The following is an 11,832-nucleotide window of genomic DNA, read 5'->3' on the forward strand; positions in this document are numbered from 1 at the left end:
GGATACAATTTTTGGACGTGAGTGAGTAGTGTATAATTTCCTGATAATTCTTCTGTACCCTTCCCTTTTCTTTCTCTGCGTTCAATTGCTCCTGTCTTTGTAGCCTCTTCATTGAGAAGTTTGCCTGGATTTTTCACTTGAACCATTTATGCCTGTCTTTGCTGGGAAGGACATTTTGTGGATGGTTCTCTTTAGGATCCTGACTTCTGTTGCCAGACCATTGAAGCCTACATAACATCATTGTTACACTGGGACACACAATTCTATTCTGGCTGCCAATAGTATAGTTAAGAGAAAGTGTTCTTCCATGAATAGGCTGGCAATAACAGGGAGCAGTGGCAAATTTAAATGAGCCATTACTGAAACACAACTTGAGAAATGCAGAAAATCAGCCTAAGCTTTCTGGTCATAATGAGCTGATTTTCTTCTTTTGTAGCAACAAAACAGTTGGTAATAGCAGGTGATACCATACTAAATAGAGAAGAGAGAAAAATGAGCTGAAACCTCTCCAACCATAAGCTCTGTAATATTAAATCCAGTTTGCTACTGTGCAATAGGTTAGTTTCCAACAGGTAAATGGGAGTCTGTTGGCTTCAATAACATCTTGCTAAGCAAAACCAGAAAAACATCAAAAGGGGAGATGACCAGGACAATGCATAAGGCTTAATTTATGAAACGTAGCTATTTCGTAATTTTTTCCCATTTTGAGGAAACCTGTGAGGGCAGCAGTAGTATCCACACCCCCCTCTCCAAGACTACTGTACGTGCAATTCCTGATCCGTATAATGGCTAGTCCAGGCATATGCCTTTGTATCTAATCGATTAATGTGTGCATAGTCAATCAGTAATTAGCCAAGGTATGTGTACTCAGTGTGTATTTAATCAGAAGAGTATGCAGAGTGTGATGTGTTCCCCACTTGAAATATTACATGCACCAATTCAGAAACTTTAGGTTTACTGAAGAGATACTGATGTTGGACCGCGTTGTCTCAGGGACTCTTCAAAGATAAGTCTTCTGTTTGGGCATAGGTGGTTTGCTCTGGTTTAAATTGCAGGACTGCTGAAACAATGTAAGCAAAAAAAAGAGTCTTTCCTTAACATTTCATTGGTCCCTTTCATTCATTTCTCCTCAATATCACTGCAAAGCACTCTGTGGAGGATGGGGGAGGCTTCATTCCAGATTTCTCCAGATTAAAGGGTTTTCCTTTCCTTTTTTTGGCCTCAGGCACTGATCTTAAGTGAGGCTACTATTGCAAGACAGTGGCAGAGATTGATATCAAACATAAAACTTCCCAGAGAGACTATTAAATCAGTGTTGACCTGGTTTAATAACACATAATATTTAAATGGATTGCAAGCTAGTAAACAAGCTTTGACAAACACTTTGCATAAATGAACTCGGAAACAGAAAAGACTGTTAAAAAGTCAGGAAGGATACAGAGGCTATTTTTGGAAGGGGAAAAAAAAAGGAATGTTTCATAGAACAGCATTTTACTGAGTTAGAAAAGTTGTCTTAGAGAACTCTGCTATGGGGGAAGCTTTTTAAAATACTTAGTGTCATATCTTCCTGGGATCAACTAGGGGGAAAAAAGGTACTTCAAGAATCATGTAAGCAACCTGAAAGAACAGAGGGAAGTTTGTCTTGGGTTTAGTCCTCTTTCAGATTACACATGTGCCAACAGCTGCTAAAATTGAGATATTCCGTATTGATGAGTGAATCATCACTCTTTTGATGATTCCTCATGATAAATACAGGAGGGAAATGGAAGCACCTCTTCAGATAAATTGTATTTGGGATACTGTGAACTTCAAAACAACAAAGTTCAAGAACTGGCAATAGGGCAATAGTATGTAAATACCTTGCTCCTTTGAGAAGAATTGCAAGTTAGTCTTGAGGCCAGTATTGGTGGTGACGTGCCTAAAAGAATGGCAGATGTGCTAAGTGGGAAGTAACCAACTTTTACTTTTCTGGATTATACTTTATCCCTTTGAAGGAAATCTGTCATTCCTTAGATTGCTACTTATGCTCTAGAGAGAGCAGTCTGTGTGGCAATAACTCCTGACCCTGTGGCCAACCCTGGAGTGTGATTGTCTACCTCAGCTTCTGCAAGGCTTGTGACACTCTCTTATAGCATTCTCAAAGGCAAACTAAGGAAATGTGGGTTAAATGAATGGATAGCGAGTGAACTGAGAACTGGCTGAATGGCAGATCCCAGAGGGTCATAGTCAATGGCACAGGGTCCAGTTGTAGGCCTGTCACTAGCAGTGTCCCTCAAGGTTTAATACTGGGCCCAGGATTGTTTAACTTGCTCATCAATGACTTGGATGAGGGGGTAGATGCCTCCTCAGCAAGTCTGCTGATGACAGAAAGCTGAGAGGAGTGGCCCATAAGGGCTGTGCTGCTTTAGAAGAACCTCAACAGGTTGGAGAGATGGGCAGAGAATTGCCTGAAATTCAGTAAAGGCAAATGAAAGGTCCTGCACCTGGGGAAGAATAAATTCATTACTAGGACAGGCTTGGGGTGGACCTGCTGGAAAGCAGCTCTGTGGAGAAGGACCTGGGGGTCCTGGTGGACAACAGGCTGTCTATGAGCCAGCAGTGTGCCCCTGTGGCCAAGAAAGGCACTGGTATCCTGGGGTGCATTAGGAAGAGCATTGCCAGCAGGTCGAGGACGGTGATTCTGCCCCTCTACTCAGCCCTGCTGAGGTGCACCTGGAGTGTTTTGTCCAGTTCTGGGCTCCTCAGTACAAGAGAGACATGGAGATCCTGGAGCAGGTCCAGCAGAAGGCTGGTAAGTTATTAAGGGACTGGAGCATCTCTCCTATGAGGAAAGGCTGGGGTAGCTGGGCCTGTTTAGTCTCGAGAAGAGAAAACTGAGAAGGGACCTCATCAATGTCTGTAGGTATCTGAATGGAGGGTATCAAGAGAATGATGCCAGGCTCTTCTCAGGGGTGCCAAGCAATAGGACAAGAGGCAGCGGGCAGAAACTGATGCACAGGAAGTTCCATCTGAATATGAGGAAGAATAGCTTTACTTTGAGAGTTACCATGCACTGGAAAAGGCTGCCCAGAGAGATTGTGGAGTCTCACTTATTGGAGATATTCAAGGACCATCTGGATACAATCCTGTGCCATGTGCTCTGGGATGACCCTGCTTGAGCAGGGAGGTTGGACCAGATGACCCTCTGTGGTCCCTTCCAACCTGACCCATTCTGTGATTTTTTCGGGAGTGCTTTGGCTCAGTGAATGTCCAGTGGAGAGATGTTGCTTTGTGCTGACAGAATGCTTACAGTTCTGCAGAGCCTTCAGCAGTTCATCTGGGTGCAGTGTTTGTCCCTGGAAGCAGTGCCTGCTCGGACTGTCTGCTGCAGTTAGAGATCTGCCCACTGTGCTGTATCCAGTGCTGCAACATGCACGGTCTCTGCTCAGTACCCTTGTCATGTTTTGTTGTGAGCAGACTGTGTGTCCACTTTAGGTTGCAAAAGAATTGCTCCATGCCCAAGAGCATAGATTATATCTGCTTTTCCACCAGTGCACATTTGTGTCTCTGTCCATTCGGGTATGCTATAGACCATTAGTTTTACACCACTGCTGCTCTTCCTCGAACTCCTGTTGGGACACAGAACTGTTGCTGCTGTCGTCGCAAAGTATGTAGTCCTTCAAAATTGGTGTCTTGCTCATAGCATGTTTTTTTTACTTTGTTTTACAAATTCCAGTTCTTGAGTGTGTTCTTACCTCACAGCATTCATTGTAAAGTGATTGTTTTAAAAGCTTCACAAGTTGTTAGGGTCTTATGCAACAGCTGGTCCTGCAGGTATATGCTTGATGGCTCTTAGTTCTTCAGTGGATACCTAATATTTAGGGGGGTTCGTTTCTTCTCAGCTGCAGACTGTGAATATTCAGTCTAATATTTCATTCCCAGCACATTTAATAGTCATCACACTTCAGCATCTTCTCTTTTTTACCTCTCCTCTGTTCAGGTGTTGTGATGTTTAAGACAATGAGTCTCTCTGGATCTGGTTCAGTTGACATGGGGTCCCTTGGCAGGCAGCTGAGGTTCTGTCTTCCATTAATAATTGTACCTGGCGATGTGGCAAAGGTTTGAATGTCTGATTTGTATCTTCTGTCACAGTAGAAACTCGGCCTGACATTGCAGATGCTGCAGGTTTATAAAGTAGGAAGGCTTATTTGGCGAGGTTGAATGACCTCAGTTATTTATAGTACACTGCTTGGTGGCTTTGGGTTGACACCAGCTCTGGAGAAGAGGCTGTGGTGCGTTTTCTTTGCAGCTCTGCCTGGGCTTGGCCAGCTTCCATGTTGTGAATCCTGAGCTTGGGTAGGCTGGGATGGACTGGTTGGTAGACACAGAGGGGACTGCTTCTAAACTTAATCTGCTGTCCTGGAAACTCTCTCCTTAAAATTAGAGAAGCTTTTTAGAGAGATCTTCTTTTGGAGAGAATAAAGACTTCCTCGTTACTATTCTCTACCACCTTGTATTTCAAATGAAATCTGGTACTTAATTCATTATTCAAACCTGTGTCTTGCTCTGCCCTGCTGGTCAGCTACTGTTGATATTCTGTACTTCAGCCATAATATGTTTTAAGTGATAGCTTAAAATGATGACTTGCTTTCCTGAGTTTTCTTATTGGCAATGACACTTGCTGTTTAACCTCAAAATTAGGCTAATCCTTCCAACTACTTATCAGGGCTAATATTGCTGTTCTCAATGCTCCTGAGATTATGGGTCAGCTGCAATCAGCTGCCCGTTGTTAATCCCCCCTGACTGCAGGGATGGCAGCTGGCTTCTGTAGCCTGGGTGCTTGTGAACCAAGTATCTCGGCAGGCATTAGTCACACCACAAGGAACCTCCCCTTCTCCATCGTTGCTTCATAACATGAAGTACTGTTTTCTCGAGGCACTTGTGGTGATGGGCCCTAGAACTGCTGTTTCACATAACTCTTACATAATTGCCTCTCAGCTGCATTATTTATCTTCCTATGAGGCATGATAGTTCCGTAGAGTATTTCCTGGCCCTTGGCACATGCATCCTCAGTTTGAGTTCCTCTTTTCCACTGGATCTTTTTTAGCTTTAGACTGTGCACATGTTCCATCTCAGTGGTCCTTGCTGGGAAAAAGAGGAAGTGTACCACAAATTGCATTTAAACAAGCCCAGGGATAGAAGTTAAATGCTATAAGAACATCAGTAATGGATTTAGCCATATGCTCATCCTGTTTCACCCTACTGGGATTCTGCCTACTGCTGAAGCAAGAGGGAGAGGGGCTAGGGAAATTCCAGCTGTCATTGAAACGTGCTTCTCTACTGGCATAGTTAGTAGCAGTGTACCAGGTGGCATGCAGTACATTGAGCAGACTCATTTTCAAGAGTTCAGCTGAGGCCATCTATTGATTGTATAGTAAATCCAACTTTAAAACTTCTGAATTAGTATTGGAGAGGTTCTGGCTGCATGGCACACAGCAGTGATCCAGTATAAACTCACACTGTTGATCCAGATTTGTCCAAAAGCAGTAGGTTTAACAGGTTATTGTTGTACTAGCGTGCTTTATGTCAGATCAAGTATTTATTCTCACAAAGGCAGCATGAAAGAATACTCTTGTGGTTTGTTAACTAATCTGCCAAAACCGTCATGGCCTGATTCAGATCAAATGAATGCTGCTGAGTGATCATGTGCAGCCCTGGTGTTATTTGCTGAAGACCTGCAGTGACAGGTACAAAATAGTAAGTGCTCTGGAGCGCTTGGCAGAGCTCGTGTTCTAGATGCTGCTGTTCAGTCTGCCCGAGCCATGGCTACTGCTGTGAGAGGGAAGCTGGAGAACCACTAAAACCTTTGAGGCCACATAAATTAGTATTGCTGTTCTTCAACCTTGGCCAGCAGACTGTTTTGGCTCTGGTCTCTGTGGGAAATTATTCTCACTTGTTCCTTCCTGTTTCTGTAGGTTTAGCTGTTCCCAGCATCTGAACACCAGGAGTTCACCCCAAGAATGTCTCCAGTTGCTGAGCTTTTCCCCTGCATCACTTGCAAACATGGGAGGAGCGGACCAAATCTAAGATGGGATTCTTACACTATCCATAGGTGCTGTGGAGGGTGAAGAGTATCTCAAGACAAGACAGAGGAGGTACCATTGCTTAGGCATCCCCATTTCTCATCCCCACATTACAGTTTTGACTCACGGTGTGCTGCTGAATCTGTTACCAAAAATAAAAAGAGCAGTATTTCCCCATGGTAAATATCCCCTGGCTATATCCTTTGAGGAAGAAGAGATTTTGCACTCTGATCAACTGGCAGCTTGACTAATGCCAACCCCTCAGAGTAGCTCAGTACCCTGAGCAAATGTTTAACCAAAAAAAAATAAAAAGCAGCAGAACAAAACAAAACCCTACAACCTATTCTGTGTTCAAAGTTGCAGTTTGCAGAAGCTAGCAGTCATTATCAGATATTAGTCACAGGTCTTGTAATCTGAGTGCTACTGCAGAATGAAAATATAGGCACTGCCCCTTCTCCGGCTGCTCCTCTGTTTTATGTGTTGGGAAGAGAGATTTGAATTCATAAGATGTGCTCACCCTGTTGTGTCAATCTTACAAACCCCATAGTTTAGGCTATGCATTATTAAGTATTATGTCTTTGCACACCTGATAGTAATTTTTTGGGGCATTCAAACTGATTTGGACTATTTCCTAAGCTGAGAGACCTTTTTGGTGATGTCTCGTGCAGTTCAAATACAGTGGGGCAGTGTCAGAGTGGGTGTCCTGGGTGAGTGCCACTGTAGCAGAGAGTGACCAAAGGGCAGTAATGGAAAGCTGCCTTAGATCCCAACTGCATATGCAGCTGAGATCTGTCTAACAGAGCCATGTCCTTCTTTTTCTTTAGACACTCCAAGGAACAGAAGCCTCTCCAGTGGCTCTCTGAATATATGATGTTCAGAGAGGATGGCCTTTGAGTTTGAAAGCTGCTCTTACGGTAAGAGAGCAATTGCATCAGCAGTGCATATGATTCATCTCATTTTATTTGGGGTGAACCTGTTTCAAGGTCTTCCTAGCTTTTTTTTTTTTTTTTTGGTTGTTTGCTTGTTTGCCTTTGCTTTGAGTCCATAGCTGTGTCTGCTGTGAAGCATAGGGTGTTTCTGTGTTGGATCTCCCAGTACAAAATATAATGAAGAATCTCTCTGGGACACAAGTGCCTTGTCTGCCAGTAAAGCCTTGAATCCCTGTAAGATGGTTAAAATCTATATCCCAAGCACAGGCTGTTTAATTCTCCCCTGAGCTATTTTCCAGTGCTTCATCCTTGCTGCATTCAATGCTGCAGAGAGCAGTGCGGGCCTGGAGCACTCAGGTTTATTCTGGAAATATCCAGGCTCATCAAGTTTCTGCCCAGACTTTGCTTCAGCCATTGAATTTCCTCTATATGTGTATAAAGGAGTCACCTGGTTTGTTTATCAGGCCTGGCCAACAGTCAAGATGGTGAGTAAAAAATGGGTGGAAGTGATTCAACTGCAAAGACCAAAATAAGGAAGGGGCTTACCTGGGAGATTCTTCAGTTTCCTTACTCCACCCACCTGCTTTGTGCTTTTTGAGTCAGGGAGGACTTTCAGACAGTCCCCAGGTCTTGATATTCCCTGGTGTTCTGTCTTGTATGAGGCTGTCACACTCTTTTAATGGTCATATCACTTAATAACCTCCTGGATAGCTCCAGGGGACAATTTGGAGGAAGGACATGGATTATATCATATTAAAATGCATCTTTACTATGAAGATGCCTGTCCTGGGTGACATGCAAAATCAGAAAGCATGAGAAAAATACTGATCAGAAGGACTCCACTGAAGCAACTTGTGTCACTACTGGGTTTGTGGAGCTGATCTTTTACCACTGTCTGCCTCTTGGCCATTTGGAGAATTAAACAATACACAAGAGCACAATGCAGAGGTATATTGTATCTTCCTACACTGAAACAACTGCCCTAGTGGTAGTTGTGTATGGAGTCCTCTCTCCAGTTCATCTGGTTAAAAAAAAGAAAAAAAAAAGAAAAAAAAAAGAAGAACAAGAAAAAACCCTCTAATTGTGAGAAAGAAATGCCAAGGAATGTTAGCTGATGCAGTATTTAAAAGAACAGATGAAAGTGGGATTTACTGTCACTGATGCTGGAGTCCCCAGTCTGGGTCATGCAGCAGAGGCAATTCTAGCTGACTGAAAAGATGACAAAACCTAGTCTTTTGTGACCAAAATTTAGTGACTCCCAAATTTTGCCCCACGCATGGTGCCTTATTTTATGTGGAACACTTATGCAGCACAGCTACAGACTCTGCTCTAGTGGGACACAGAGAAACAAATCTCCTTGTTCAGCAGAGCCCGACACAAAAAGCCGGCCCAGGAACTGAGTTGTGCACCCAAGCAATGTCCCTCGACCTGCCCTGGGAAGCATAACTGAGTTTGAAAATGTAAGGGATTGCACTGACTGCACCCCAAGTGTTCGACCATGTCTCGCCAGGTAACCAGTTGCTAAGGTCATAAGTAAGCAGACTGCGCTTTTCCCTAAGGTATTACCTGAAATATCCTTAGATAAAATCTTTTGAAACATTACATGCGATATTTAATTTATTCTTTTGACAGCAAGAGAAAAGGGGGACCTTCAGAAGTTCTAACAAAACGTGAAAGGTAAAACTGAATGAAAAAGGAGGATAAGGGAAAGGAGATTTTCATAACAAAATCTTTATCCAAATACTATGGATTGGGCCAGTTTCCTGAAGTAACATACTATTGCTTTGATTGCTGTTTGGATCATTGAAAGCAACAGAGTTGTGTGAAAAAGTAACTACTGGGTAGATGTTGGGAAAGAGGGCAACTCCTCATAGTGGTTTAATATAGATGTTACCAAATTCATTGCTATGGAGGTATGCTTAGAATCCATATTTTCTAAGCAGGTCACATATCATAAGGCCCTCTTGTTCCTCAGTATTTACACATATAGCCTCGCAATTTTTTTCTCTTATCAGCTTACTCATAGTCACTTTCAATGATTTCTGTGACTATTTTCTATTAAACCTGTATTTGTATTATTTACAAGGCACCTCTGTATTATTCCCAAGAAGTTTTTCATGTTGACTTCTTTATTTGTTGTAGTTTATATTTTTCTTTCGTGGCTGACTATAGGTTTTCCTGAAATGACATTCCAATTTTAACATGGCAATATAACGTCAGTTGTTAAAATGCTCATAAGCAAGAAATGCCCTGTGATAATTTAAGCCTCAGAAAATGAAGAGGAGACTGTTACAAACTCCTCTTGAGTTCAGGCAGGATTCAGCATGGCAAGAGTTTGCTTCTGCCACCTTCAGTCACCTTGAGCAGCCCATGATTTCTGAGGGGCCATGCTCTTTCAGATCACTCGGGCTGTTTGCCCAGTGAAAATCTGTTCAGCAGGGACAAGGGAAGATGAATCTAAGAGTCTTCTGCCTAGAAGCATTTTGAAAAGATTAATTACTCTGTGAAAGAGTCAAGTAATGAGAAATGATGTTGCTTTTGTCGTGGGCCATTGGGTCCCTGGATGGTCATTCCCATTTTCCAGGGCTAATCTCTAAAGTAAATAGTTTTCTTTTTGTTGACTGTCAGCAGTGTGTCACTGTGCAGTGACCTGCATGTGCAAGTGCTGTGGACTAGAGATCTTGTGGCTTCTGTCAAATCTGTACAGAGCATATTCCCTGGTCCTGAATGCCCCCTGCCATCCTTTCCTTTCAGTCTGAAAGGGAGGAGATTGAGCAATTTGTCTCTGCTTGTTGAGAAGCGGCCTTTGCTGCTTGATGTCCAAGTCCTTTCTTGCTGGCCTTTCTTCTCTTACTTCTGAACCTCTTTTTCATTTCTGCAGTGATGCTTTGCTCCATTCCTCCTCTTGCCTTTTTTTACCTCTTTCCATTCTCTGCTTAACTCCTTTCTTTACAAGTTATGGCTTTAAATGTCTGTGCATGTACACACACACACACACACACACAGAATTTAGTAAATAGAAAAATCTACTTCCAGTAGACTCCTACACACACAATTTTTTTCCACTATGATTTCATAGTGTTGTGTGATGTACTGTCAGTCCCTGACTAGTTAGAATTATGACTCCAAAGCAGCTTGCACACACTCTTCCTCGTATTTCTTTATTTAGTTGCATGTGTTTGTTATTTCCTTCCTAAAAATTATGAAAGCATTGTTCAAGGGACTGTTTCTTTGAAAACTATTGATGTTAGTGGATATGTGTGAGTAGTGATTTTCTTAGCAGCTGCATTGAGTTTTCCACAAATAATGATGAGAATACTTAAATTAAAAATCTTGACTTTTATTGGAAAATTTGCCTTGGTCACATGAGAACTTTCACCTGGTGGCAAATTTAACTATATATCTACAGACAGCCTTTAATATGCACCCCAAAAGATTGAAAACACTTCAAAGGGAGGAGCTAAGACTACCCAGAAATCTGGTCCTCTCTATCCCGCAAAAGTCATTCTTTGTTCCTGCTGTCACACTCTACAGCACGGCTGTCTTCCTCGGTGACAAGATTGGTGACTGCAGTTTGGCTCTGGGAAAAAAACAAACAGGTGCTGCTCTGTGTACAGGTCTGCAACTATTTATTTTCCATGTGGTTGTCCTGTGACAATTTTTCAGGAATAAAAAGGTGCAGCGAGGAGATTCTCACTGTGATGAACCCCGCAGTGCTTCAGCAGTGCTGCCACAGCTGATGGCTGAAGGCAGTCGAAAGGAACCAAACTTCAAGCATATCAGCCTAATAAAGTGGACTGTAATGCAGCACTGTCTTTTTTTTTTTTTTTTTTTTTTTTGTCCCTGGTCCTTTTAGGGACCTTATTTCTTCATCATAGAATGAGCCAAAGGAGTATCAGAGAGTGACTGCTTGCAGAGGGTATCACAGTGATCCATTCCCACCTCCCCAGGGCAGCTGGCCAGGAAGCATACCACTTTATCCCAGCTGAAAGGAAAAAAACAGTGATGTTTTCAAAACTATATACAGGCTCATTAGTCCCTGGGGCAGATGAGGAAGCTGGATTTCAGCTATGTATGTCCCAGGCTTTACGTAAGCTGAGACCTTGTGCGTGCACCTCTGAAAGGCCTCACTGCTCATCTGGTAACGGAGTGTTTCTGAAGCTGTGGGAAACAAAGCCCAGCCTTCACCTCACAGATCTTGTAACCTGAGTACATGATAAGAAAATGAGCAGATGTAAAATCAAAAGCAGCATCCATCTGGGCTCGAGAGCTTGGAATAAGGGAGTAACAATGGTATAGGGTCAACAAGTCACTATCAGGTGTTATGTTCATTGAAAGGCATCAGTAAGTCTTAAGCAGGAATTTAGGTGACTAGATTTTCTTTACAGGAAGCTTCTCATTTCCTAAAGGAATGTGGTAAAAGAGGAGGGAGCAGTATTGAAGAGCACCAGCAGCTGGAGAGCCATCTCTTATCTTCTTAGTCAGCTGTGAGCAACCACTGATTGGTGTGTGCTTTGATAAAAGTGGGTACGAGCAAGGGACAGAGCTTATTTGAGCAAAGAGGTAGATGAGGGATGCACAGTATGAAAACACTATAGAGATAAGTCAGCAGGCATTTTTTACTGCAATGTGTTAAATGGTTTTATAGGGAGAGAAAGTAGATGTGTTGAAAGCAGGAAGAGGAAGCTTCAGCTGTAGACAGGTGAGACAATGAAAACCTGAACCAGAGCTTTACCCAAGGAAAAGGGGCTGGATTTTAAGGTGGTCTACAGGTAGAACAAACATGATTTCCATCAAAAAGGTTGCCTCTTGACATCTGTGTGCATTAAAGAGAATATTGC

Source organism: Empidonax traillii, unplaced genomic scaffold (genome assembly GCF_003031625.1).
Source record: "Empidonax traillii isolate 1590-97213 ecotype Southwest subspecies unplaced genomic scaffold, ASM303162v1 scaffold170:size2694500, whole genome shotgun sequence".
Classification (NCBI taxonomy): domain Eukaryota; kingdom Metazoa; phylum Chordata; class Aves; order Passeriformes; family Tyrannidae; genus Empidonax; species Empidonax traillii.